Genomic DNA, 7,212 nt, shown 5'->3' with positions numbered 1-7,212 from the left:
AGGGGAAGACACCCTCACTAATGGCCATATTGATGACCTCCAAAAGAGGAGGGAGGACCGACCCTCTACAAGTCTTCAAGGTTCTTAGGGGGCAAGGATCGAGAGGTGAACAAGACTTGGTGGCATCAAGAAGGAGGTCAAGCTCTTCTAGAGTAAGGAGAGGGAAGCAGGTAAGCTGTAGTTTAGAAGGAGCAACAACATTCTCAGTAGGGGGAGAGGCAGGTAGAAAAGGGGAGCCTGCTGCGTTGGCATCCAGCTCATGATTGCGAATTTCAAGAGAAGTGTAGGAAGGAGAGGGGAGGTTTGGAAAGGAGAGACAGGCGAGGGGTGTGAAGGATATGATAAGCGGGAAGTAAATGTAAGGAAGGGAAAGGAGCGGTAGAGAAGGAATGAAGTGAACGGGAAAGGGAGAGAAGGTGAGGGAAGGGTGGAAAGGCAAGAAAAGTGTGTGGAAAGGGGGAAGAGACGCTGAGGAGAGGAGAAGAGTGGAGAGATAGGGAAGTAAAGGGGAGAGAGCAAATAGAAGAAAATGAAAGAGAAGAGATAGGGAAGTAAGGAAGAGAAATGAAAGGGAAAGGAATGGAATAGTAAGGAAAGGGAAGAGGAGAATAGAGAAGGTAAGAGAAGGTAGGGGAGAGGGAGTGGAAACGAAGGGAAGGTTTGGGAGAAAGAGGCGTGTACAGATAGAGAAGAAAGGGAGGGGGAGGGAAGAGAGGAGAAGGGAAGAGAGAGAAGAGAAGAGAGAAGAGAATGGAATAAGGGAAAGTGAAGGGAAGGGTGGAAAGAAACTTTCAAAAGGCTAGGAAGGGTAGATGGGGGAAAGAAATGGGCAAAGAAAGGAAGTCAAGTGTGAAAGTAGAGAAAGGGAAGGGGAAGGAAAGGGGAGGAAATAGGAGAAATAAAGAAACAGATGGGAAGGGAAAAGAAAGGAAATGGAGGCAAAGGGAGGAGTTTATATCGAGGGAAGGGAAGAGAATAGATAGGGAAGTAAGTGAAGTAAGGGGGTTTAAGAGGAGAAATAGGGAAAGGAGGAAAATGGGAGAATGAGTAGGAGGGAAGGGAAGGAAAGGGTATGGAGGGGGGAAGGAAATTAAAAAAAGGAAAGAAAAGGAGGTGTGAAGAGATAGGGAAGGAGGGAAGGGAAGGGTAGGGAAAAGAAGGGCTAGGGAAGATGTAGAGAAAGGGGAGGGGAGGGTACTTGAGGGAAGGCTAGAGGAGAGGAGAGATAATCAAGGAAAGGAATGGAAGCTAGGGGAAGGGAATGGGAGGGGATAGAAGAGAGAGAAAAGGCAGGAAAACAGGGGGAAAAATATGAAGCAACAGGAAGAAGGGAAAGGGGGGAGAGATAGGGATGCAAAGGAGGTAAGCAAGGGGAGGGAAATATAGGGAAGGGATAGAGTAGCAAGAGAAAGGAAGGGCAGGGAAGAAACATGAGGGATGGTTAGGAGAGAAGAGGGGGAGAGGAGGGATGAAGGGGAAAGTAAACAGGAGAAGACAGGAGACATAGGTAATGGAAGAGGGAAGGCAGGAAAGTGAGGGGAAGGAAAGAAGGGGAGGGAATGGCAGAGGAAGGAGGGATAGGGAAGTAAGGAAGAGCTAGGAAAGGGAATTAAATGAAAGGGGAGATGGAAATTAATACAAGTAAGAGGGAAGGCAATAAAAAGGGAGGGGCAAGAAGAAGGGGAGGGGAGTGAAGAGAAGAGAGTAAAGGGAAGGAAAAGCAAGGGAATTGAATGGAAATGGAAAGGGAAGGGAAGCAATTGGAAGAGAAGCGGAGTGGGAGGGGATGGAAGGGGAAAGGATAAAAGAGAAAGGCTGAGAAGGTGAGTGGAGGAGAGAGGAAGAAAGGGGAAGAAATGTAGGGGAGAGGCAAAGTAGAGAAGTATGGGGGAGGAAATTTGAAGGGAAATGAGGGAAAGGAAAAAGGGAACGGAAGGGGATAGAAGAAATTGGAAAGAATGAAGAGAAAGGAAGGGGGAAGGGAATGGAATTGAATGGGAGGTGAGGGGAGAGTTAGGGAAGTGAAGAGGAGATAGGCAAGGAAAGTGATGAGAAATAGAAAAGGGATACGGAGAAAAAGGAATAAAGGGAAGGAAGATTATGAGAGGGAAGGGGAAAGAGAGAAGAGAAAGGGTAGAGAGGAAGGAAAGGGCATTGGATGGGGTGGGCAGGACAGGGAATGAGAGAAAAATGAAAGGTAGAGAAGAGATATAGAGAAGGAAGGGAAAGGATATGGGAATGGAAGGGAAGGGGAGCGGAGCGGAGAGAATATAAGAGCTACGGAATTAAGGGGAGAAGCGAGCTAACGAAGTGAGTGAAGAAAAGGGGAGGGGAGAGGTGAAGGGAAAGGAAAGGATGGGGAGAAGCGAGATAGGGAAGGAACTTAATAGAGGAGAAATTGAAATGGAAAGGGAAGGAAGGGTAAGAGAATCATAGGGGAGGAAAAAAGAGATAGGGTAGGAAGGAATTTGCATGGAGAGGAGAGATAGAGAACGAAGGATGAGGGAATTGAACGAGAAACAAAGGGAAAGGAAAAGGGAATGGGATAGAACAGACCGGAAAGGAAGGAAGGGGAGGGGAGATGAGAGATAGGGAAGTTAAGGGTAGGGAAGGGGATTAGAGATAGGCATGGTAAAGGAGGAGAGGAGACATATAGAAGGGATACAGGGGATATGGAAGGGAAGGGGAAGGACAGAAGAAATGGGATAGGAAGGAAGCGGAGCATACTGGAGGGCAGGAGAGGCAAAGGGAGAGGATGGGGAGGGGATGATGGGAGGGAAGAAAACGGGAGGAAAGGGTAGAGTAGATAGACATGAGAGGAAAATGAAATGGGAAGGGAGTATTAGGGAAGGGCGGGAAGGGATCAGAGAGGATATAAAAGATAAGCAATGAAGGAAAAGTAGGATGGGGCGAGTTAGGAAATTAGGGAAGGGGATGAGAGAAGGGAAGGGTAGAGGAGAGAGACAAGGAAATTGTATGGGAAGGAGGAGGGGAAAGGGAAGAAAGGGAGGTGGAGAAGAGAGATAGTGAAGGGAGTGAAGTGAAGGGAAGGAAAGGGAAAAGAAGAGAAGAGGATATGAGAGTGGAGATGGGGAAGGGAAGAGGAAGAAAAGAGGAGAAAATATAGGCAGGGGAAGGGCGAGAAGAGATAGGGAAGGGATATGAGGAGAGGAGAGAGAAGGGAAAGCAAGGACAGGGGAGATAGGGAAGGGATACAAAGGAAATAAAAGGGAAGAGAGGGGAATAAAAGAAGGGGGAAAGGATAAAAGAGATGGGATCAGAAGTAAGGGAAGGGAAGAGCACTGGTTGGGTGGGGAGGTGAGGTCAGGAGAGGGAAGGGATGTTTAACCCCTTCACTGCGGCGGCTATTCCGCCACAGTGCTAAGGGGGCGGGGTGGAAGAGCGGCGGGCGCATGCTGGTGACGGAACTGCTCCGTCACCAGCGTCGGTTGCGCTGTGCTTATGACGGAGCAGTTCCGTCATGGCCCCACCCACTCAATAGAACACTCAGCGCAGGCGCGGAATTCGCGCCGCGCATGAGCGGCGGGCGGGCCATGACGGAACCGCTCCGTCATCAGCACAGCGCCACCGCAGCTGATGACGGAGCGGTTCTGTCATCAGCATACAAGGGGTTAAGGGAAAGATACTGAAGAAAGAATGAGTGGGGAAAGAATGGAAGGGGAGAGGATAGAAGAAAAAGGTAAAGGAGGGAAGCACACATTAGTGGAGGGAAGATGACTAATAGGGAGGGAAGGACCGGAACAGGAGGAGATAGGAGGTGAGGGGAGAGATACACAGTTAAAAGGTATGGGGAGGGAAATGAAAGGATTGGAGGGGAGAGGAGAAGAGAAGAGAGCTAGGCAAGAGAAGTAAAGGGGAGAGGAGCAATATTGAAGGAAGAAAGTGAGGGGAAGGAAAGAAGGGGAGGGCATGGTAGAGGTAGGAGGGATAGGGAAGTAAGGAAGAGATAGGAAAGGGAATGAAATGGAAGGGCTGATGGAAATGGATGGAACTAAGAGGGAAGGAGAGGAAATAGAAGAGATACAAATGGAATGGAGGAGAGGGAAGTGGGGAGGAAAGGAAAGGCTATAGAAAGGCAGAAGGGAAAGAAATTGAAGGTGAGGAAGAGGGATAGGAGAGGGAAGGGGAAGAGAGGGGGAGTGGAAAGGATAGCGAGAGATAGGGTAATAAGGAAGGGAAGGAGATTGGAGGGGATGGGAGGGGAGGCGATGGCAGGAGAGGGAAGTGGTGTGGTGTGGGAGGAAGGGTAGAGAAGAGGAGAGAGAGACAAGGATGGGAAAAGGAAGTGAAGGAAAGGGAGGGTCGATTAGGGAACAGAGTAGGAGAGGCAAGGGAGAGGACATGAGACAGGGAACGGAATTTGAATTTCTCAGCCCCTGAAGCTTTGGCCTCTCTCTGCCCCGAGCTCCAGCCGCCAGCAGTGGTCATCTCCCTCCGGCGTCCCCGAGTACAATGCTGCAGCTGCCTGGTTACCAATACCAGCCTCTCATACCAAGAACACGTCACAGTGGAGGCTTTTCAGCGCGTCATCATACATCACTGCTGTGTGGGTGATACCATGTGTTTCAGTTTAACAGGGGGAGCAGGCAAGGCACGGGTATTATGCAATTTATTGAGAAAATAAAACGATGCTGTGATGAACCTGAAAGAAGATCCCATCCTACCCACAAACACTTCCTCAATCAGCAGTGGTCTCTCCTTTTCTCTCCGCTGCGGTGGAGGTCTCCACCCTTCATTTACCCTGCGCCTCGTGACATCACATTGGAGGGCCTGTTTCATCGTAAGTTTTCCATTCACAGGACTCTGCTTCTGGTGCATATGAAATGTTTATTTGTGTGTTCATTTAAAATAAATTACATTTAATTTTACGTCTAATTCTCACAGCTTGCTTGCACGGTACCCCTTAAATTGTACCAGTTTGATTATTTTACTGGGACATATCCGCATTGCAGTCTGTCCAGTTTCTCCCCTCGGGTACTGTCAGGTAAACCACGTCACCCCTTTTAAGAAATGTTTGTATTGATAAAAACAAACGTAATTGTTCTCATACGGTGAATATTATAGTGCACAGAAGGGGTCAGTCTTTGAGTCTCGCCTCAGGAGACCTGTAGTTCGAACCCTGTGCAATGCTGGCCGCTCGGTCAGGTCGTCCTTGTTGCGTCTGTAGATGCGGTTTCTGTGGGTCTAATTGATTACAATTGAAAACTGTTCTGGTCTCCTGCAGGAAGCACAGTGCACGTCTGTGCGGAGGAGCGAATGTGTAGTAAATACGATGGAACTGTTCAGGCCCAGATCTTATCCTGTGCCGGAAGGGGGCGCTAATGTCTCGTATATGTAGTATTCTGCAAAGACACAGTCTAGTTGTTGCAGCCCTGTATTACACTAATCACCCACCCACCACAGACGTCACTGGGTCAGGTGACGCTGGCAATAAAAGGGGCCGAGCGCACGTGCGCGTGGCCATAGTTATACTATCTAACTGGTGTCCTGTGTCGTCCTTTACTCCACCATGTGGGCCTAGGGCCCCACCACCACATTGGCGACGAGGTCGGAGCCGTGCCCTAGCGTGCAACGGCCGAAAATCAGGGGGAAAAGAAGGAGAGAATGCTGCCGAGTGAGGAGCAACCCCCCTGCAGCAAGTGATGAGTAGCAGAGGCCCGCGGGGCGTGCACTGAGCCCCGGGCCGAGAATACGAGGAGGTGACCGGGAGCCCACTCCGCACCTCCCGTGCCCAGCGTGTGTGCCCCCCCCCCTGCCTGGGGTGAATAGAGAGCTGTGCGGAGCCCACCCGCATCGCCCGCCACCGACCTGTGCCCAGAGAAGAGTGCCGGCCGGACAGAGCCCACCTGCACCGGCCGCAGCTGTGCCCGAAAGAAGCGGACTAATGCGGAGCCACCCGCGACGGAGTTAAGGGCCCGCAGGCCGGAGGTGAGCCGGAGAAATGCCCGGGGGGCCGCGCAAGGCAGAAGCAACTCCCCCTCATGTCTGTCTAAATGAGCGGAGCCTACCCGCTATAGTGCAGTCACAGCCCCGCAGCGTTAAACATAAAACAGGGCCAGCGGAGCCCACCCGCGGCCTGCCACAAGCGTCGGAAGAGACTTGGAAGTGAAGCGCCCGCAGCGTATGAAAGAGCTGCCCCGGGCCGGCCGCAGCAGTGCGACCCCGCAGTGAAGAGTTCCCGCCACGCGGTGCCCACACGCGTGGCAGAGCAGGCTCATCGGCAGAAGGTGAGCCCGAGTGCTGGAAAAGGCTTCGGGGGTCGCGCAAGCCTGAAGCGACCCCCCCTATGGCTACAAACTGAAGCGTGTGGCCTGAGGCTGACGGGAGCCGCGCCAGCCCCCAGCTTGTGGAGAAAAAAAAGCAACGTCCAGTGGCTCCCAGCTCCACGGAGGAGTGAGAGGAGCTGGAGCACAACTGACACCCCTCCACCCGCGCAGCAATCGGGAAGCGAGGAAGAATAGCGCCCGACCCGCAGCAGGTACGAGCAGCGAAAGCCCCCTGCGCAGCCCAACCAGCGGACATCGACCTCCTCTCCCCGCCGCACCGCGTGAGGAAAGCAAGGCTATGGCGGCGGGGAGAGCCACAAGTAGTGTGAACAGGAGGAAGCACCCACCACGAGTTGCACCGTATTTCTCCTCTGCCCCCCAAGTAGTCTTCTGCTCCAGCAATAGCGGAAAATCACAAACACTCACCGAAGAGGAGAGGCTCTGCATCTCGGTGTTCAGCAGCGCCGGGGCCCGCACCAGCAACAAACAGGAAAGCCTGCCATCAGAGAAAGACTACGGGAGCCTGCTCCAAAGCAGCATTACTGCCACCCAGTGGCCAAAAGGAAAAGCGCACCTGCCACCAGGAAAAACAAAACAAGCATTGCACGATGGGTCAACAGCAGCAAGGGGCAACAGATTAAATAGCGCCCCAGGGAGAATATACTTACAAGCAGCAAGTAAGTGCGCAACAGCGCAGGTGACACCCCCACACACCAGCAAGGAGTCAGCGGCTGCCACGTCCAGCGCGACGTGGGAAGAGGCACGAACACCTCACCAAGCATCCAAGCACTGGAAGAACGTCCAGAGAAACGACTGCCGAGATCAGACGACGGAGAGAGCAGCGACGCCTTGTGGCCACAGGTGTTCACCGCAGCATCAACTACTCCCGCCAACGGTCCAAAGCAGCAAGTACCCAACGACTCGC

The sequence above is a fragment of the Lissotriton vulgaris genome, chromosome 8 (assembly GCF_964263255.1).
Source record: "Lissotriton vulgaris chromosome 8, aLisVul1.2, whole genome shotgun sequence".
NCBI classification, from domain to species: domain Eukaryota; kingdom Metazoa; phylum Chordata; class Amphibia; order Caudata; family Salamandridae; genus Lissotriton; species Lissotriton vulgaris.
Note: the sequence above shows the minus strand (reverse complement) of the source record.